This window comes from Macaca thibetana, chromosome 8, assembly GCF_024542745.1.
Source record: "Macaca thibetana thibetana isolate TM-01 chromosome 8, ASM2454274v1, whole genome shotgun sequence".
Taxonomy (NCBI): Eukaryota; Metazoa; Chordata; class Mammalia; order Primates; family Cercopithecidae; genus Macaca; species Macaca thibetana.
In genome coordinates this window covers 87,995,990-88,018,614 of record NC_065585.1, presented here as the reverse complement: position 1 = coordinate 88,018,614, position 22,625 = coordinate 87,995,990, and the positions used below count along the sequence as shown (strand labels likewise).

At 36.7% G+C, this 22,625-nt stretch overlaps 1 protein-coding gene across 4 annotated transcripts in view; it reads right to left on the bottom strand.

Annotated features, from left to right (window-relative positions):
• The window catches only part of PENK (proenkephalin), a 1,067,564-nt gene that overhangs the window by 245,130 nt on the left and 799,809 nt on the right, over positions 1 to 22,625 (bottom strand). Inside the window, exon 1 of one of the 4 annotated variants that reach the window (XM_050802370.1) lies at positions 2,375 to 2,378. The exons of the other annotated variants lie outside the window; for them this stretch is intronic. The gene's annotated coding sequence lies outside the window, so the exon portion shown is untranslated. Of the gene's footprint in view, positions 1 to 2,374; positions 2,379 to 22,625 lie in introns of those variants that run through there. 4 annotated transcript variants of the gene reach the window in all.

Genomic DNA, 22,625 nt, shown 5'->3' with positions numbered 1-22,625 from the left:
GGGAGAAAGAATGCTGGAGAAAGAAATAAACATAAAATTCCTCTACAGGATACCAAGACAAAAGAAGCATCAACATATTTTTACACATTTTTACAACTTTACACACTTTTACAGGATTATCTTTTCATAGTCTGAAGAACCCAAATGGGATTTCTGTTTGATATGGTTTGGCTGTGTCCCTACCCAGACCTCGAATTGTAGCTCCCATAATTCCCACATGTCATGGGAGGGACCCTGTGGGAGGTAATTGAATCATGGGGGCAGGTCTCTCCTGTGCTGTTGTCTTGATAGTGAACAAGTCTCACAAGATCTGATGGTTTTATAAAAGGGAGTTCCCCTGCACATGCTCTCTCTTGACTGCCACCATGTAAGACAGTGCCTTTCTCCTCCTTTGCCTTCCACCGTGATTGTGAGGCCTCCCCAGTCATGTTGAACTGAGTTTATTAAACCTCTTGTACTTTATAAATCACCTAGTCTCAGATATGTCTTCTTTTTTTTTTTTTTTTGAGACAGAGTCTTGCTCTCCTGGCCAGGCTGGAGTACAGTGGCATGATGTCGGCTCACTGCAACCTCCGTCTCCCAGGCTCAAGCAATTCTCCTGCCTCAGCCTCCAGAGTAGCTGGGATTACAGGTGCGTGCCACCATGCCTAGCTAATTTTTGTATTTTTAGTAGAGACAGGGTTTCACCATGTTGGCCAGGCTGGTCTTGAACTCCCGACCTCAGGTAATCCTCCCGCCTTGGCCTCCCAAAGTGCTGGGATTACAGGCATGAGCCACCGTGCCTGGCTGGGTATGTCTTTATTAGTAGTGTGAGAACAGACTAATGCACAGCTTCTATACAGATTTTCAGCCAAACACACACACTTACCCACACACCTGAAGACATATGTAAAACAAAGTGTTGGTCTCCATCCCGGTTAGTCCTGTTTCATTAGCACCTTTTGACAACTAGTTTAGAGCTCCTACATGCAAACTAATATATTCATTTATGTATTTCCAATACAAAATAAACATACATCTGGCAGTCATTTGTTCCGTTTAGACACTACATTGGATTCACCTTTCAACAAAAGTGTATCGGGGAGTTTTGACTAAAATTTACTTAAGAGTATTTATTCATATTTCAAATTAATTGCCACATTCCCACTTACCTTCCTGATCCATACACAGGCATTTCACAGCTGCATTAGGGATGACTCCTAGGTACTTCAGGAAACTTGTGGCTGGGTAGAAAGAGGAACAACAGCAGCTCATTGGAAGGGCTCCCATTTGTCTTCTATGGTCTTTGCAAGAATATGCAGCTATATCTTCAAGGCATTTTAATTACAATGACCAAGTTTCCCAGTTGCCATAATTTAATTCCCAGTCACTCTTCTGTAATAGATCTATTTTTTTTAGAAAAAAGCTATAAATAAGGAAAATGTTTTAAGTGTTAGGAGACAATTATGATAGTAATTTATCTTTCTTAAAATTCATAACTCAAACTTAATGTCTGAGTTATGGCTAGTGCTTAAGACTCCAAGTAATGCAATGGAGTTGGAAAATTACGATCATTTATGGACATTTCTTAAATAGCTCAATCATGTTGGCAGTTTGAGATAAGAATTAGAAATGTTTTCAGATGAAACTGCTTGTTGTCTTCAAGATAACTACTGAAAATTATGGAATCATTCAAATATAGTCTGTGAAATCACCGAAGCCTGAAGAGAGTGTTAAAGTGGGCCGAATGGATGAGTTAATAGATGGGATCTGGGTCAGAGTTAGGGAGCTGGGGTTTCTGGACCCAGGTTTACCATTTTACTTGGTTAGAATTTAATGCACCCATGCTCTAAAGTGCACATCTAACACAGATGATTCATAAATATTAACTGTCTTTAACTCCCTCTCAGTGAACCAATGAGGTTAAAAAAGAAAACATATCTAAAAGCTCCAAAAGGAGAAAATTGTGTAAACCAAAGTTAACCAACTAACCTATGAATTCTGAGATTTATCTTCACTCAAACAAAGTATTAATGATAGACAAAAAGACTAGGAAAGACTTTTGTTTGTTTTACAAAATACCTATAAAAGTTATGTCACCCCAAAGGCCATAATGTCCCTTTATACTCCTCCAGAGATAGTTACATGCCTATAGAAGTCATTTTTTACCTCTATTTGAGGATGAAAAAGTAAATTTTCCTAATTAGAGGAGAGTGACACAACTGATATGTATGTGTGTGTGTACATGTATGTATGTGTGTATAACAGCTATTCATACCGGTATTTGTGCACCCCAGAGAAGAAAGGAAATGTTCCTTCCAGCTCGTCAATCACTAATGAATAACACTAGTTAGAAAAAAGACAACCTGGGCTGCAAAGGCCAGCTCTGTTTTTGCCCCCACGTTCCTCTGATCAACATCATTTCCCCTCCACCTAAGTCATTGGATTTGGGGTAAGCATAATTTGTTCATAATGATTATGGTCATCATCATTTCCCCAAGATCTGGCATCTTCAATGCTATGGAAACTAAATTGAAGTTTGGGGATTCTGAGTTTCCCACCCACCTCACTGCATTGTTTTCTCTGAAGAGAAATAGGTTTCAGTTCTGAGACAGCTATTCCACGGGACCACAGATCGCAATGCCCAGTCATGGCTACTGAGATGTCAAATATTGAAAACATTGCTAGGATTATGGACTATTTGAACAATACAACACACAAACTTAATTTATTGCACATACATAAAGCCATGAACTTAACAATGCACAATCTTCTCAAGAACACATTAAATATTTATAAAAATAACAATATAAAGAGCCCCTGAAGCAAGTCACAACAAATTTCAAAAAAATCAATGCCATATGCCATGAGGATGAATTAAATTATTCTATGCGAACCAAAAGAGAAAATCTGTATACACTTCGAGTTAAAAATTACAAATCTACACAACTGTGATCGAAAGAAGTTGCAATTGAGGTTAAAAATACCTAGGTCTGAACCCTAAAGGGTTCATAAAGGCATGGAATGCAACAAATACATTCTTACAGAAAAATATATGGGCTTAAATTTCATGTTAGAAGAAAGGAAGGGAAAGAAGAAAGAAAAATCAGATGACCTAGTAATTACACGGAAAATAAAAGGAGCAAACAAACATTTAGGAATGAGAACCATCAAGGCTACAACTTGGTACTATGAGAACATAAATAAAACAGAAAAACACTAGTGATGTTAATTGGAAAATAAGAAGTAAGAAGGTGTAAATTAACATTAGGAATGAAAAGGGGAACACAAAAATGTCTAGCTGAAATTTAAAAGAAGGCTATTACTATATAACTCAGCCAACAAATTTAAAACCTTAAACCAATTTTCTCAATCTCAGTCATGTTTCTGTTTAGGTTGAATAATTCTTGGAAAGAGAGAGAGAGAGACAGGGAGAGAGAGAGAGAGAGAGAGAGAGAGAGTGTGTGTGTGTGTGTGTGTGTGTGTGTGTGAAGGTGGGGTGGGGCAGAGGACTGTCCTGTACTTTGTAGCGTGTTTAGCAGCATCCTTGGCCTCTATTCACTCGTTGCCAATAGCACCCAGACCTCACCCACAATTGTCTACAAATGTGGCTAAATGTCCCTGGGAAACAAAAATCACCCCTGGGTGAGAACCACTGACATAAATAAAATAGGCAACTTCCTAGAAAAATATAACTCACCAAACTCTACCTAGAAAAAAATAGAAAATTTTAACATTACAGTCCTATAACCGTTAAACAATTTGAATCAGTGGTTTAATATTCCCAGGGGCGAAGCACCAGGCCTGAGATTTTACAAGCAGATTCTACCAAACTTTCAAAGGATATAGAAATCTTTCCAGACTACAGATAAAGAAGGAATATTTCTCTATTCTTTGAAGCTAGTTTAACCTTGAGAAGAATAGTACGAGAAAGAAAAAATATAGGCCAATCTCGTGAATATTGATAAAAATCTTAAATTATTAGCAACTGAATTCAGTTTGCTAATATAATACATAGTGATCAAATTCAGGTTTTTTTCCCTAGAATTTTAAAGTCATCTAGCATTAGATAATTAATATATCATTCTTTCCACAAACAAATTGAAGAGAAAGTGATCATCTCATTATTTCATTCATATGATATTCTTCAGTCAGGCCTGGTGGTTCATGCCTATAATACCAGCACTTTGGGAGGCTGAGGTGGGCAGATCACTTGAGGTCAGGAGTTCAAGACCAGCGTGGCTGAGATGGTGAAATTTCATCTCTACTGAAAATACAAAAATTAGCCAGGCATGGTGGCGGGCTCCTGTAATCTTAGCCACTCAGGAGGCCGAGGCAGGAGAATTGCTTGAACCCAGGAGGCCGAGGTTGCAGTGAGCTGAGATGGGACCACTGCACTCCCGCCTGAATGCAGTGTGGGGCAACAGAGCAAGACTCTATCTCAAAAAACAAAACAAAACATATGATATTCTCAATGGCTGCTAAAAATTTTTTTTGATAAAATTAACAAAATTATAAACAAAGTATGAATAGAAGGGATTTGTTTTTTAACCAGTAAAGGGTAGCTGCTAAAAACTTAGAGTACACCACCTTTTGAGAATAGAAAGCAGAAAATCATGCTCACTACTTTCACACGGTTAAATGTCTCCAGTACATTCAGTAATGTACTGGAGACTTCTCAACAATGTACGGGAGACCTTAGCCAGTGCAGTAAGGAAAAATAAAAAGAAATAAAAGATAAAATGTATGTGTATTGAAAAGAATGAATAAATATAGTTTACAGATGTTCTATCTACCTACCTAAAACTCCAGAATAATCTACAAATAAATTAATAGAAATAATAAGATTGTCTACCTCTCTGCCTAGTTATGAAATGAAATTACACAAATTAATTGTATTCGTGCACACCAGTAAAAATCAATTAGAAATGTGTATGATAAAGTAAAAAATAGCATTTATAGAAGCCACAGAAAATATAACATTTAACTGAACAAATTTAACTAAAGTGTGAAACCTGTATGGTGAAAATTATGCAAATTTATCAGACGATGTTAACAATTACATAGAGAAATACACCATGCTTATCACTATGGAGACCCAATATCATTAAGATATCACATCTCCTCTACATTTTTCTACAGATTCAAGCAATCCCTCTCCCAATCTCAGCAGAGTTGACTCTAGAATTTACAGAGAAGAACAATGGTCCAAGAAGAGCTAAGATACATTAGCTGAGAAGTTAGGGGAGTTTCCCCATCAATTATCAAGAATTATTTTATAGTTAGCACAATGAGCACAACATGTCTCAGCACTAGGATCTGCAGGGTGAAAATGCAGCAGCTCAAAGGGCTTAGTAATGTGCCCAGGTATATGAGGAAACTTGACATACGACCAAGGCAGGTTGTCTGTCCTGCTGGAGTGCAGTGGCATGATCTCGACTCACTGCAAGCTCCGCCTCTCGGGTTCACGCCATTCTCCTGCCTCAGTCTCCCAAGTAGCCGGGACTACACACCCCCGCCACCATGTCCGGCTAATATTTTTGTATTTTTTTAGTAGAGACGGGGTTTCACCGTGTTAGCCAGGATGGTCTCGATCTCTTGACCTCGTGATCCACCTGCCTGGGTCTTCCAAAGTGCCGGGATTACAGGCATAAGCCACTGCGCCCGGCCCCTTCTGTATATATTTTTCATGTCTGTAATTTTGACCCTTTATATGAGTTGGCATAGATCTTGAAGCTAATACAGCTAGCTGTTTCAGAGGCTAGAGAGAAATCTCAGAGAGTCTTAGCATTAAATGACACGTAATTAGAAAACAGTTTTTTTCAAGGGATGCTAAAGAGACTTGTGCACAGAAATTTAAAGCATACTAACTTGAGACAATATAGGTGAAATTATATTGTCAAATGTGAGGAACTATTTTTGATGATATTTATGATTAATTATTATCGTCTTCTAGTTCTGTTGATCAGGACATTAGCTTTTATTAATAGGTAATATCTCTATTTGAGTACAGCTTAAAAGCAGCTTGCCAAAGGTCGATTTCTTCTGTTTCTGTCTAGAGCACAGAAGACCTGTTACAATTATTTTTTCGCAGAGCAAAAATAATGTAAATTTCTTTAAAATGTGAGTGGGATTTGACTGGCATTGCTGATGCATTACCTGGAGGATACAGTCCAGCCTGCCTCAGTTTCCAGCCCTGAGGGTTTCATCTGCCCAGGTGGCAATAGTGGTATGCCAACCTGGACGTGGTTTATGAACCATTATATTTTCCCACCTAACTACTCTATATTTAGTGTTCTTATTTTATTTAAAAGCCAGGAAAACATACAGTCTGTTTGTAAATATCAATAATCACTTTTTTAACCAAAAAGAAGTTAAATTTGTGAATCAGACAACTGTGGGAAGTCCCCATGACTTGTGAAAGAGATGTACAGAAATTTCACTCATTGGAGATGGTGTTTACGAAGATAATGGCCAAGATTTCTGTTTTTAGCTTAGGTTTATCACTGAGGAGTATGTTGCAATCTTAAAAATGTGTGTAAAATTTGGGAGAGGTGCTGCGCACCTGTGGTCCCAGCTACCGGAACAGCTAAGATGGGAGGATCACTTGAGGCCAGGAGTTTGAGACCAGTATAGACAATGTAGTGAGACATCTATCTCTAAAAAATGATTTAACAAGAAATTTATAAAACGAAACAATGTGCTTAGTTAAAATTTGATTTATCCTGCCTGACTTGAGAGATGTTGATAATTTCACCTATAATTCGCACTTAATAAATCATCAGATTATTGCTATTTAGAAAATTGCCAATATTAAAGTCTCACACATAGGAGTATTTTTAATGTAACTGTATTAAATATATTTTTGTTAATTATCTCTAGATAGTAACTATTTCCCTTTGAATAGCACTAGTTAAAAGTTTTCTACCTCCCATGTGCATTGTAGTTGGTTTTTATTTTACAGGTTTTGTATAAATCTCACAAAAATGTTTATTAATTTGGAAACAAAAAAGATTTATCTCTTAATCTTGGCATATCCCATGTAGAAGTTATCTGATGCCTGAGAAACAAGCTACTTTTATATCTGGAAAACACGTTACTTTTTGTGTATAAAATAGCATATAAAATGATTATGCATTTTAAAAATACAATGTTCTCACCCAAGTGCTCTTATTTCCATTCCTTTCTATTAATAGTCACTTCTGGGGCATAAACATTTCTAGTGAGTCCCTGTCCTACTCCCACTGTGCCTACAGAGCAGACCGATATATTCAGAAAGCACGGAGAGGGCACCAGGACCACAGACTCACGCCACTGCTCTGCCCCAGACAGCCTGCACCATCTGCACGGTCCTAGAAGCCCCTGTGTGCACAGACCCCACCTGATCCATTTAAACGCAGGTCAAGTTGGCCCTCATGACATCATCTCTGGGCACAAACCCCCTCCAGTCCTTACACCAAAGTGAGTTGGCTAGACCATGTGATTCTCCACCTCCTATTTACTATTTACTTCATTTACATGTACTTTTTCTCTTTTTAGTATTTTTAACGTATGGAAAATTATGTGATTAAGGCAACTAAGAGTGTCTGGGCATATGCAGCTTCCTCTCATCTGGACTCTGCTTTATGTGCAGAAACTCCAAATATGTGCTACGATCATCTCACTTTTGTGACACAAAAAATATATATATATTCTGTTTCCACCTTCTTGTCTTGCCTTTCTTTCAAGGTCTTGCTGACCTGTATACATTTCCTTAATTTATTAATAGTTCATTTTATATCTACTGTCAATATTGGTGTCTTTTCCTCCTCCTATTCAACACATCCCCCTCTCAATCTCCTCTTGATAAGTGCTGCCCTTTGGAAGCTGAGGGCTTTCTCTTAGTGAGAGAACCATTTTTCAAGTGACTCATGGTACCACACATTCTATTTTAAGGCAGGGTGGGCTGGGCCATGTAGGGATAGGGTTGGGGCAGGCTGTTGGGAGGAATAAAAGAACTTCTGGTTGCTAAGCAACTCATGAACACCTCAGAGTTCGCAGATGCCATCCCACGTGACATGTGACCAGAGACTAGGAGTGTAGTCAAGCGTAATGACAATGATTTATTAGCTTAAGAAAAAAAACAACTGGAATGCTTCTGGTAAGAAATAGCATGCTCTTTCTTCTGTTCTCTTCTCTGAAACACACAGTTATCAACAAAGAGAACAAGAACTACAGGCCGGGCACGGTGGCTCATTCCTGTAATCCCAGCACTTTAGGAGGCCGAGGTGGGTGGATGATAAGGTCAGGAGTTCTAGACCAGCCTGGCCAACACGGTGAAACCCCATCTCTACTAAAAATACAAAAATTAGCCGGCCGTGGTGGCGGGCTCCTGTAATCCCAGCTACTCAGGAGGCTGAGGCAGGAGAATCACTTGAACCCGGGAGGCAGAGGTTGCAGTGAGCCAAGATTGCGCCACTGCACTCTAGCCTGGGTGACAGAGCAAGAATCCGCCTCAAAAAAAAAAAAAAAAAGAGAGAACAAGAACTACAAACCCACATCTTTGAGAAATAAGGAACTGGCTAAACCTCCAAAGTACAGCCTTTGAACAATACATCCAAATATGGTGAACCTTGACCCAATGGAGGAAAAACATTGAGAGCCAGGCCATACAGTTCCAGAATTTAAGTAGACTGCAGCAACTACCATTTGGAGAAGGTGGACAGTCCAGGGGAAAAACTGGGCATATCCTTGGTGGGTGAGGCGGAGAGGAGATGAGTATAATCCTACTGCAGAAAACAGAGGGGAAGGTTCTGAAGAGGAATTCCATGTTTTCCTAATGTCCTGCAAACTATCCTCTTTACAATGAGAAGTAGTCTGGAGATAAGGGAATGGAAACAGGAGAAAACAACACTCAAGTGTTTAATATACATAGATCTATATGTTTATTACTGCAACACCAGGAACCACTTAGATGTCTCTGAGTGAAATGCTCACCCCAAAGTGAGCAGTATAACATGCTTGCAGAGAGACATACCCAGTCACAGGAAGTAGCAGATATGGTGCATCAAGCCACAAAAGAAAGAAAGAAAAGAAGGAAGGAAGGAAAAAAGAAGAACATTTCACATTCTCTGCTCACTGACATCTCTTTTTCAACCAAGTCCCCCATCCCAGGCTTGAGTGAACAGCAGCCCTAGAAGGAATGGTCTTAGTTTAAAAATGAGAAGCAAGTAGAAAGAATCCACATGAACGCTCTTCATGGATATTATTTGAAAACAATACTTAGGGATAGGCATAACAAGCAAAGAGCAGACAAAAAAGGCACATTAGAAGAATTATTCCAGGAAACAGAAAAATAAAATTTAGAAGAAAGACTATTTCTATACTTGCAAAATATTTTAAAGGAATGATAACTATTAAAACAATTTTTCAAAGGAAAATATTGATTAAATAAAGTAAGAAAAGCCCATGTAAAAAATTGAAAAGTAAGCTGGCAGACCTTGGCAGTAAACTAAAATTTAGCAATAAAACTACCACGGAATTTAGCAATAAATCTACAATTAAAGAGGGAAAGAAAAAATAGTAACTGAAAACGGAATCAGGAATACAGAGAATAAACACGAAAATATTATATAAAATACAATGGAAAAAAATAAGATAAAAATGTTTCAAGAAAAGATGAAACATAGAGAAACAAAGAAATCCTCATAAACAGAATTGCATTCCTGAAAATGGGAAGAGATAATATAAAACTCCCAAATATTCAGTGATATTAAGGAGGAAAAGATGTCTAAAATAAAGAATTAAATTTGTACATGGAAAGATATTCCAAGAAAAACTATAGAGAATGAAATAGATCCTTGTAAAGTTAGTGAATGTCAGCAAGAACTCAACAAAAGTTTCTGTGGACACCATGGTAGGAGGAAGTCACCTCTGAGGGGCGCAACCTCACAGACCACTGAGATTTCCAGGACAGCAGTCACTGCCAGAAGACAGTAGAGCAGTACCTATGGGCCCAGAAGGGGAAAAGGCAGTGTGACCCAGGGATTACATGGCCGAGTTGTTACTTTGTTGTTGATAGATGACCGCAACAGATCTATTCCACTTGCAAAGGCTTGAAGAATATAATGACCATGGAATCTCTTGAAAAGAAAATCCTTGAAGATAAGATAAAATACAGCCAAACGCAAAATGGAACTAAATAGAGAATGAAAAGCTGAAAAGGAGTTGGGGAATGGCAATGAACCCTGAGACCACTGAGAAATAGAAACAGGGTCAAACCACTGTGGAGCTTATCATTACGTAATATGAGGTAATAGTACAGGTCTGCATTATAAGAAAAATAATTATTAGGATGATTAAGTGTATTTTTTGGTTATAGTGGGAACTGTAAGTGTCTTCACATTCTCCTTTTTATAGTTGGGAGTAAATAAATGCTGTCTAAAAGTTTAATGAATCATCACAGAGACATTTAAATAAAGTACCTAGTGTCATTTTTTAATTTCTAAAAAGAGAAAAAATTCATAAAGTGTCACTATTAAAAAAGAAAGGAAAAAACTTGCCAACAGTACCAAAAGTAATTAAAAATCTTCCCTATTAGCATAATGGAAAAACCCAGAAATACACCAAACAAAAGAAAAAAGAACACAAAGAACACATTGCAACTATAGCTGGGAAAAGGAAGTAATAAAATCAAGAATTTATATTATAAAATAAATTTACAGCATTAAGGCTAAACTATTATACTATAAATATAAATAAACCACCAATGACAATATACTCACAGAATGACTTTAAAAGTTGTGAACTACAGGCTATTTACAAGAGATACGCCTGGAACAAAATGGCATAGAAAGATTAAAAAGGCAAAAATATGTTAGACAAAGGCAAACAAAAATAAAGTAGGAGTCATGATGTTTAGATAAGTCGGAATAAAAAATTAACTAATTCCTAACAAGAATGCTTAAAATAATGTATACAAACCCATATGAAGACCTAATGTTCATTTATTTTATTTCTACTAAATAACACAGCATTTGAAAGTGCAAAACTGTGGAAAATATACAAAGATCTGGCATGGAAAATATAGTTAAAATGTTTAACTCAATTCTTTTATTCCATAAAAGATCATGTAGTCAAAAAATTAATAAGGCTCTTAATCTAAGCAATGTAATTATTAGGGTTGACCACACACATACACTTATCCAACTTTACACACTTAAATTGGTGAATTAAGTTGTTTTAAATGCCATTAAATTTTGACCTAATATACATAGCCCCCAAAGGAATATAAGTAAATTACAAAGAGAGGAAAAATTCAGCCAAAAATTTATATCACTAATATTGAACTACAAATTGAAATGTAAGGGTTAACTTGGCTGAGATTGACTTCTTACAGCCTAACATTCCAGAAAAAGGATTGGCCTTCTAAAAAGATCCATGGAATCCAGCTTTAGCCCAGTACCCAGGCAAGCAATCCCGGACATTCTCACATTTGAAACCTTGTCCTCAATCATGCCAGGAGAGAGGCTGATGTTTTCCTAACCATGAATGCTGATGCCCTGATTCTTGCACACCATACAGCTACAACCCAAGGTTTGGACCCCAGCCTCCAGTCATGCCAGGGACAGGCTGGTGAGTCTCCCAAACTGAAGCTGAGCTGGCAGGACAGGCCTGGAGCCAAAGCTCTGCCACTTTGGATTACTATTGTGTCCTGGTTCTTGGCCACAGCAGGGGAGGTGCTAGTACTTCCCTTATCAGGAAGCTGAAAAGCTCCAGATCTAAAGGTTGGGGTCCCTTGCCCAGAGTCAACATCCAAACCTTCTAAATCCATATATTATGCCCTAGAATGCAGTGGCAAGAGAACCTCTGCGCCCCTGTTTCTGCTGCTGTCTCCATGAGATTTCCTCAGTGGGTATTCCCTCTACTGGGTGGTGTATGTGTTCTCTGGTCATTTGACCTTATTTGTATGATATTAATGATGGAAAAATGAAATTTTTTATAAGCTAGAAATTTTTATCATGCTCTCTTAACTCTTGGTTAAAAGGAAAATGAAAACTAATGTTGGAGAAAAATAGATAGTTAAACACTGTGCATATAAATACATATATATACATATATGTGTGTGTGTATATATATATATATATAAACCTAAGAGTCTACAGCTAAAGCTAAGCTCAGAGAAATGGGTATATTATACTGTATATGTATAATATGTATATTACAAAATTACTTATTTAACCTAAAAAGGGATGTCAATATATTAATTTTTTATCTTAAGAATTAAGAAACAGGTCTGAAAAAAAGAATAAAATTTGAAATGGAATGTAATGCACTAGAAAACAAACAAAAAATTTTGAATAAATCAAGAGGTGTTTCTCTGAGAAAATAAGGAATCGCACTATTAAATTAGTAGCTGTTAGGCCATTTTCCCATTGCTATAAAGAAATACTTGAGACTGGGTAGTTCATAAGAAAAGAGGTTTAATTGACTTATAGTGACGCACGCTGCACAGGAAGCATAACATTGGCATCTGCTTCTGAGGAGGCCTCTGGAAGCTTCCAACTATAGCGAAAGGTGAGGCAGGAGTTTTCATGGTAGGCAAGCAGCGAAGCAGGAGCAAGAGAGAAGGGGGGAGGTGCCACACACTTTTATATGACCAGATCTCGCAAGAACTTGCTCACTATCATGAGGACAGCAATAAGGGGATGGTGCTAAACCATTTAGGAGAAATCCACCCCCATGATGTAATCACCTCCCAACAGGCCCCACCTCCAACACTGGAGATTATATTTCAATGTGAGATTTGGGTGGGGACACACATCCAAACTATACACTCACCTTATTAAAATTTGTTAAAAACTCACAATTTAAAGGAAATTAAAAATGAGAGTGGGACAATGTATTCATTTATTCAGCAAATGTTTATTGAGTTCTTGTTACATGCCAGTATGCCAGGCATATTTCTAGATAGGATCTGAGTATGTAGTGGAGAATAAGACAGAAAAAAAAATACCTCATGAAGCCTGCATTCCCACGAGATTGATAAGTTCTAATAACAAAACTACACAGGAAAGTAAGATATGCTGTGTGATTGTTTTGGGGAGAATTGTAATTTTCCATAGGGTGGCCAAGGAAATGATATTTGAAGAGTGACCTAAGGTTGGTAAGGAGCAGGCTCAGTGTGCATCTGGAGGAGGTGATGCAACTCAGAAGGAAAAGCAATCCTCAGGCCCTGTGACAGAAGCGGGTCTGGCCATTTGAAGGCTTTTGCAAAGAGGTAACATGATCTGACTGACTTTTTACAGAGATCAGTTTGGTTGCTGCTTCAGAGTAGATTGAGTAAGGGGCCAAGAAAAGAACAGGAAAATCAATTTATTGAGAAAGATTATTACTGCTGGGAAATAAATAGATCTTATTTATATAAAACAAGAAATCTACAATTCACTCACTTCCTTTATGTGAAGTAGGAATTAGCGACCACACTCCTGGAAAAGAAAGAAGGCATTGACTCAATCAGTTCTCCTTGCAAACAGAGTAATGGCAGACTTCCTGGCCGCAAAGCAAAGTAGTTTGTACTAGCAGAACTGTCGTCATCTCTGGAGTGCTTTCACCAGGATATATCTGGTTTCTAGCATTGCTTGTGGTAAACAAACCTGCATTTGTAGATTTATGAGGCATAGCCTCCCTTGAATGTGTTATGCATGCTACCTTTCATGATCAAAATCCTCCCATCTGTAAAAATCTGGTTACTGCAGACCTCACTTAAAACCTCATCTGCTACACTGGGCTAGAGTGCTTCTGAGAAGAGAAGGAAGGATCAGGGAATCTCAAGTAATCATGAGATGAAACAGAGAGAGAGAGACATTGATATTGAATGCCTCTCTGTTTCATCTCATGAGTACTTGTACCCTTTATATTATTATTATTAGTGTAGCTTGACACTGAATAACACCTTTGATTTGGTGGCCTGATTTGATAAACCAGTCCTTTGTTTTACTTAAGCAATAATCCAGGTGAGAGATGAAGGTCGCTTGAACCAGGGTAGTGGCAGAAAACACGGGGAAAAGTGGTAGGGTTTTGGATCTATCCAAAGGTAGAACTAATGGAATTTCAATAGGAATTGAATGGGGAATATAACAGAAGGCAAATAATCAAGGGTGATTCCATGGTGCTTGGCTTGGGCACTAGGAATAATTTACTTATTATCACACATGGAGGAAACAATAGGAGAGCATATTTGGGATAAAGGAATTAAGAGGTTAATATTGGACATGTCAAGTTTGAGCTGGTCAAAATGTGCCCAAGTGGAGCTGTGTAAAAGTTGGCTATGGGAGCCAGGAATTCAAGGAAGAGCTTCTGGATAGCCATATAAATTATAGAGCCTCGGCATATAATGATATTTAAAATCACAGGATTAGAATGAGGTTGCATGAGCACAGAAAGAAAACAGAAGAGGTTCAAGGAGCGAGCCCTAGGACACTCAGTGTTGAGGGGTCAGAGAGATAACGTGAGGCCAAGATAACACTGAGAAGTGGCGGTCAGTGCTGTAGGAGTCAAACGTAGTCTCAGATGGTCTTCGGTCAAATAAGGTGAGTGCTGAGAATTCACCATTAGTCATTTCAACCAGAGTTGTCAGCTTAAAGTGGTGGGGGTGACAGCCTGGTGGGAGCAGGGTCAAAAGAATATGGGAGGTCATAAATCAGAGACAGCAAATATAGGTAACTCTCTTGAAGACTTTTGCTGTTTAAGGAAGGAGAGAAATGGAATATCAGCAGGGGAGTGAAATAGGACCAAAAGGATTCTCTTTTGAATTTGGAAGAAATAATAGCATATTTATAGTGTGATCAAAAAAAAAAAAAAAAAAAAAAAAAAAAAAGGACTGGAGAGGAGAACTGCTGATGCAGCAGAAAGAAGGAGAATTGCCAGAGTCACGTCAGTGAACAGGGGCAGGCACACTGTGCAGCAGGAGAGAATTCCGGCCTGTGAGCACGAAAGTAGGAGGTTGGGATGCTTGGGAAGACTTTCTCAGTGGGGCAAGCAGCAGAAGTCATTAGCAGAAAGTGACACTCGTCTTGCAAGAGAAAAAGAGTGAAAAGAATGGATGAAAAAAGAATCAGGCAGCCATGAGGCAGCCACAGTGGTGAGTGGTCCTGAGTTGAAAGTGATCTGGCGCAAGGTTGTGGTTTTTTCTCCAGCCACATCCAGTGGCAGGGTGGGAGCATAGAGGAGGTGGATGGTGGCTTAGCTCAGGGAATGTGACTTGGGGAGAGGCATGGGGGATGAGTGTGTGCTAGGAAGTGATTTCATTGCTTGATAGTGGATGGAATTTCAGGTGAGTAAGGAGGGAAATACGGACTCGACTTTACAATTTCTGATTTTGGAATCTTGTGTCTTCTGTGCACTTCCAGGATCTTATCAGTTATAAAATACTCAGAGCTGTTTGCCTTTCATATGTGTTTCACAGGACAAATAGTTGATAGGGTCCTCGGATTTCCTCAGGCCTTCCCCACAAGGCTGGACACGATGGCTGCTAAGACATCAAAGAAACGTAGGAATCCGTCCTATGTGAGGTTAGTTCAAGGGCAGGAGACCTCACGGCCTCTTATTGTAGGTGATTCTTTCTATACGGCGAAACAGAGTCATCTTTTTCTATCCATACAACTTCTGCTACCTCTTGCTTAAACAAGAATCTTTTTTCCCCCTTGTGGCTTTTAACTTTTTTTCTTTAACCATGAATAATGCTTTATTCACACCTTGTAAGGGATTATACAGAGAATGACAAGTTTAACTGCTCCTTAAAATGAATTACAATTTTATTTTTAAGAATTTTGCCCCTTTTTAAAGAGCAGAGACCTCAGAATTGTCACTGGAATTAGCATTTATTATGACAAAGCAATGTGGACTGTGATTGTCACTTAGCATTTGAAGATTAGATGATAAAATAACATAATAAAATTTCCAAGTTGGAAAAAGCTAGTGTGTCTACATTACTACGTGTCTTTTAAACTTGTTTTTTGTAGCCAATGAAGCAAATTTCAAGTGTTAGCTGGCAGGTCTGTTTGTAAAAGTAGAACAATATGTCATTCATGGAGGTTCTAAAACAAAATGAACCATATTCTTAATTTCTTCATAATCAAACATATTTAATGAAAAGTCAACAAGCCTAATCTTTCTAGAATGCTTACATGAATGCTATTTTGAGTTCACTAATGTTTGTTTTATTAAGGGGAGAAGGTTTAGTGCTAATGTTGAACAATGCTTTGGAGGAGTCGCTAATGTAGGACTCATGATGCCAGTTGCTGAGTGATTATTTGAAGTAAATGATTTCCATTGTATTCAAACACACCAGCTTTTTTGAATTTATTAATGAATGTTGATGAGTTAATTGACGATAGAGGCTTATAGACACAATTTATTAATTTGCACAACCACATTTAATGTGCCCCTATTGTGAATCAGGTGCTGCAGTGAATATGGAGTACACAAGCATGAACAAGCTTTGGCCTTCACCCTTGAATTTGGGAGACAGACACATATACCTTTAATTACAAAACAGTGTAATAAATGCCATTAGATACATTTGAAAAATGATATTGGAAGAATTAAGATGGTAATAAATGCTTCCTGGAAAGGTGGTCTAATATTAACAGAATATGAAACATAAATTATTTTTGTATAATACTTTTTTTTTTCAATTCAGCAAAGCATTTAGAGGACATGTGGTGACAACCCTTTGGAGGAAATGGGGCCTTGCAAATACAATTACAATGACAGTAATATCTTCTGGGAGATGATATACATATGTGATAAACAATGTAGTACAATCTACTAACATAATGCTAAAATAAAAAAGAGTTCAAGTAGAAGAGTAATAAGTATGGGTGGTATAGTCAGGAACTAGTAGGAAAACCAGGCTCTGGATTTAGGAAAGATGTTGTTTAAAGGAGGTGAAGAAAATGGCCTCTCAGGATCTAATGCCTCTCCTGATCCTGGACATTAAACAATTTGGACACTGCTGTCATGGTTTATTAAGATCTTTTTCTTGGAACAATATCAATACACGCAACAGAATTTGAAAAGATTTTAAAACATGGTCTTACAGTACATTTTATCTACTTCTCAAGGTAGAGCTGTATCCCACACACAAATCTAATAAAGATACAATATCAAAAATAAAAATTATAGATCCATTTTACTTGTAAATATGGAAAAAATCTAGATGAAATATTTGCAAACAAAATTTAGCAGCATATTAAAAAACACATACATTTTATTTCAGATATACTAGAAGGCTTTACCATTAGGATTCTATCAATAAAAATCCTTATATTAACACATTATTGGAAAATGTAAAATTATTAAAACATTTCATTAATGCAGCCTTTGATAAAATTTCAGTCATGATTAAGATGGAAAACTCTAAGTAAAATAGAAAAGAAAAATCATTTTCTTAAACACATTTAAGCTCAGCACAACTTAAACCTAACCTCAACTAATACATTAAATTGAACAACATAATAGGTTTTTCCATCATATTGAGAAACAGACATGATACCTGCTAATTGTGTTATTATTCAACATTGTTTTTGGCAGTTTTCACTAACACAAGATAAGAAAGAGAAATAAGCAGTATAAATATTGAAAAAGAAGAGACAAATTCTAATTATTTGAAGATAATTTGATTGTAAACTGAGACAACATAAGAAATTCCATTAAAACAATGTATTGACCTAAATAAAAGTATGATAGGTGGGTCCAAGGTTTTATATGCACTAGGGAAACTAATTAGAAAGTATTGCAATAGGAAGAATGCTCCAGTCTCAGAAATTCACAAGCACTTCAGAATCAAGCAGAAAAAGATTTTTCTGTTCTAGGGTAAAGGAGGAGCAAGCGGAGATTAGTAGAATGTTTAGAGGCAAGGCTGGACAAGCAAAGGGAAGAGACCAGTGGGGTCTCACAGGAAAAGGGCTCTCTGTGTGGCTACCTGGTTCCCAGGAGAAGCTCAGAAAGGGGATGCTTTCCACTGTTTTTGTGCTTTCTCAGGCTTTGGGAGCAAGAGGAATTCAGGGCCCTATAGGAAAGAAAGAAACCTGACCAAGAATTGGTCAAGACAAAGCAGAGGGTAAGAAATAAGCAACTCCATACATTGGATGTACAGTTTTAAAACCTTATATTCTCAATTAAAAAATATATAGATACATCTATGAGGAACTTTAATAGTGGTATAAGACCTATATGATGATAAGTATAAAACTGGTAATTAAGACCATGAAAGAAAGTCAGAATACATACCATGTTCCTGCATGATCAGCCCTAACGCTATAAAAATGTACATTCTTATCACATTGAGTATCTGTTTAATGCAACCAGAATCCCCCACATTTTTGCAGGTGATATGCTCATTTTAAACTTTATGTGGAAAAATAAATGTTGCTGGAAAGTTTTAAAAATCTCAAAAAATTCTTGGTGGAGATTTGCCCTAACGAATATTAAAATGTCTACAGTCAAAACAATATATTACACACAGCTAACATAGTATTTAATGGTAAAAGACTAAAAGCTTTCTCCCCAAATTAGAAACAGGACAAAGATTCCCACTTCTCCCACTTCAATAAAGCTGGAGGGCAATTAAGCAAGAAAAAGAAATAAAAGATACACAGATTGGAAAAAAAAGAAATGAAACGATTTTTATTTGTAGATATCCTGATCATCTATATAGAAAATCCTAAGGAATACACACATACACATAAATTGTTAGAATTAATAAATACATTCAGCAAGGTTTCAGAATACAAGGTTTTCAGAATACAAATATCAATTTTATTTCTACACTAGCAAAAAGCAATCAAAAAATAAAATTGAAAAATAATTCTATTTATAATAGCATCAAAAGGAATAAAATACTTGAGAATAAATTTAAGAAAAGAAGTGTAAGCCTTGTACGGTGAAAACTACAAAACAGCATTGCTAGAAACTGAAGGAGACGTAAATGAAAACACAACCTATTTTCATGGATTGGGAGATGTAATATTGTTAAGATGGCAATACTCTTCAAACTGATCTACATATTTCATGCAATTCTATCAGAAACCCAGATGGATTTTTTTTTTTTTTTGCATAAAAATGGCAGGCTAACTTTAAACTTTTGCATAAAAAATGGCAGGATTTCATGTGGAAATGCAAGGGACCCAGAATGGCCCAAATAATTTTGAAAACAACAAAGCTGGAAGACTCACTTCTTAATTTCAAAACAATAAAAATGACAGTAATCATGACTGTAGTATTGGCATAAGGATAGATACGTAGATCAATGGAATAGAATTGAGAGTCCAGAAATGGACCTAAACATTTATGGGCAATTAATTTTCAACAAGGGTTCCAAGACAACTTACTGATGAAGGAATAATCTTTAACAAATGGTGCACAGGCAACTGGATATAAGCATGCGAAAAGAAGCTGGGGTCTTTCCTTACACCATAGTCAAAGTTAACTGAAAATGGATCAAAGACCTAACTGTAAGAAGCTAACACTATGAACGCTTAGAAGAAGACATAGGTGTAAATCTTAGTGATCTTAGATCAAACGAGGGTTTCTTAGATGTGATATTTAAAGCACAAGCAACCAAAGAAAATAGATAAAATGGTATTCATCAAAATTTTAAAAGACTTGTATATTTCAAAGGACACTATCAAGAAAGGACACTATCAAGAAAGTGAACATACAATCTTCATAATGGGAGAAAATATTTACAAGTCATATATCTGATAAAGGCTTAATATCTAAAACATATAAAGAATTCTTACAATTCAACAACCAAATGACAAGTCAATTTAAAAACTGGACAAAAAGCTTTAATTGGCATTTCTTCAAAGAAGATATGCAAATAGCCAGTAATCACCTAAAGAGTTGTTCAACATCATTAGTCATTAGGAAAATGCAAGTCACAACCACATTAAGATGTCACTTTACACAAAATATTATTTTTAAAAAGATAGAAAATAAGAAGTGTGGGTGAGGATATGAAGAAACTGGAAGCCTCATATATAGATGGTGGGAATGTAAAATGTTGTAGTTGCTTTGGAAAACAATTTTGTAGTTCCTCCAAAAGTTAAAACGTAGACTTACTATATGACTCAGCAATTCCACTTGTAAGCAAATAACCAAGAGAATTAAAAACATGTTTATACAAAAACTAGTATATGACTGTTCATTGCAACATTTTTTTTACCCAAAAAGTAGAAACAATCTGAGTGTCCATCAGCTGTTGAATAGATAAACAAAATGTTGTATATCTATGCCATAGAATATTATTCAGTCATAAAAAGCAATGAGATATTGATATGTGCCACAGTATGAATAGACCTTGAAAACACTTTGGTAGGTGATAGAAGCCAGACACAAAAGTCCACAAATTGTGTAATTCCATCCATTAATATACGGAATGTCCACAACAAGTAAATTCATAGAACCAAAAAGTAGACTATTGGTTACCAGGAGATGGGGGAAAGAGAAATGGGAAGTGACTGCTGGTGGGTATAGGGTTTCTTTTTGGGGTGATGAATACATTCTGGAATTAGATAGCTGGAGATAGTTTGCATAACTTTGTGAATCCACTAAAAACCACTGAACTGCACACTTTAAAATGGTGAATTTTATAGTATATGAAAAATATACTTCAATTTTAAAAGAAGAAAAACATAATGCCAAAGAAATTTAAAAAATCCTCACCAGCACTTGTTATTTTCCATCTTTTAAATAATATTTTGTGTAAAGTAGTATCTTAGTGTGGTTTTGATTTGCATTTTCCTCATAACTAATGACATTGAACACCTCTTTAGGTGCTTACTGGCTATTTGCATATCTCTGTGAAGAAGTGCCAATTAAAGCTTTTTGTTTCATTTTTAAATTGACTTGTCATTATTATTCTGTGGTGCCAACAGAACAATAAATAAATACTTTACTCCAGAAAGAGAAACAAATATATGTGGAAATTTATTTGTTAAAGATTGCATTACAAATCAATGAAAGAAGTAAATTATTGATAACTCATGTTCACAAAATTCCCTTTTCATGTGGAAGAAAGTAAAATTAGAATCTCACTTTTCACCATATAAATGAACCCCAGTGGGATCTCTATATAACAAATAAAACTATAAAACATCAGAATATTAGGAAAATATTTGTGTAGCCTGAGTGCAGGATGACCTTTTTAATTGAAAAAGTTAAAATCCATAGGGGAAATAATTTTTGATTTCTTAAAATAACATTTAAAAAGTGCGTAGCAATAAACAATCATACACAATATCAAGAGAAAATGGAGAGTAAATATCTGCAGCTGAGATATCAAAGTATTGCTCTCCCTAATACAAAGCTGAGAAACAGAAACTTTTAATGACCAATAGAGAGATAGGAGGTGGGAACGTGACATTTTGTAAGCTAGGAAAAATGAAAGTATTCGGGTAAGAGAACTTCTCCACTGTCGTACATTATTATGAGTCTGCCTGTGGTGTAGTCTGCCTTCCCAGCCACTTTCTGGGGTTCTTACCTTCCAGCCAGCTCTATCTAGGAAATTTTCCCCTCATCTGGATGGAAACCTTACTTTCTTTTTCTGGACAAGAGATTTTATTTACAATAATGTCTTATTTTCCTTCCGGGGATTAGAGAATTAGAGTCCACACTAGTCTGCTAAGGTGGGTAGCAAAACACTATAGGCTGGATAGTTTAAACATGAAGCTATTATTCCCTCCAAGTTCTGAAGATTGGAAGTCCAAGATCAAGGTTCTGGCTGATTTGGTTTCTGGTAAGGGCTGTCTTCCTGGATTGCAGATGGCCAGCTTCTCATAGGCACTTGGAGAGAGAAAGCTCTCTGATATATCTTTGTATAAAGACATTAGTCTTATGGGATTAGGGCCCCACTCTTATGGCCTCATTTAACCTTAATTACCTTCTTAGAGGCACACATAGTCATACTAAAGATTAGGGCTTCAATGTATAAATTTTAGGGGGACACAAACATTCAGTCTATAACAGTTCTTCTGGGCCATTTCTGCTTCACATCTCTATACTCTTGCTGAGGCAGTCAATCTAGGGGCCCTAACTATATGTGAGAGGGAAGAGAAAGGGAAATCAGGCATAAGTATCTCAAAAGTATTATCTCACTACATTTGGAGTAGCAAAAATGTAAAATAAATTTGAATATTCAATCAGGGAGAGAGTTACTACATTTTAATAAGCTCCTACTAGAGACTATTGTGAAGGTCTTTAAAAGCATGAAGTAGATATATGTGCATTGATCTGTAACTCATAGCAACAATATAACAAAAGCAAATCACAAAATAATATGTACAGAGGAATCTCATCTGTATTAAAAATTAAATCAAAACCTTTATGTTGGTGCACAGATGTACCAGCAAAGAAAAGGTATGAATGAGAGGCACAGGTTGCCACTGGTGAAGTGGTATTGGAGATGTGCAATAGGCACTATTAACTTCCTTCTGAATACATTGCTGCCTTTTCAAGTATTGTAATGAGCAGGCTGTAATTCAAATGACTGAAATTTTTAAAAATAAAAAGATGAGCAAAGGACACTGCAGTCAAGGAGAGAGAATGAGAACAGTCTGAGATTGATGCTGCATGGTCACATGGTCTGTCCCCACAAGTGATAA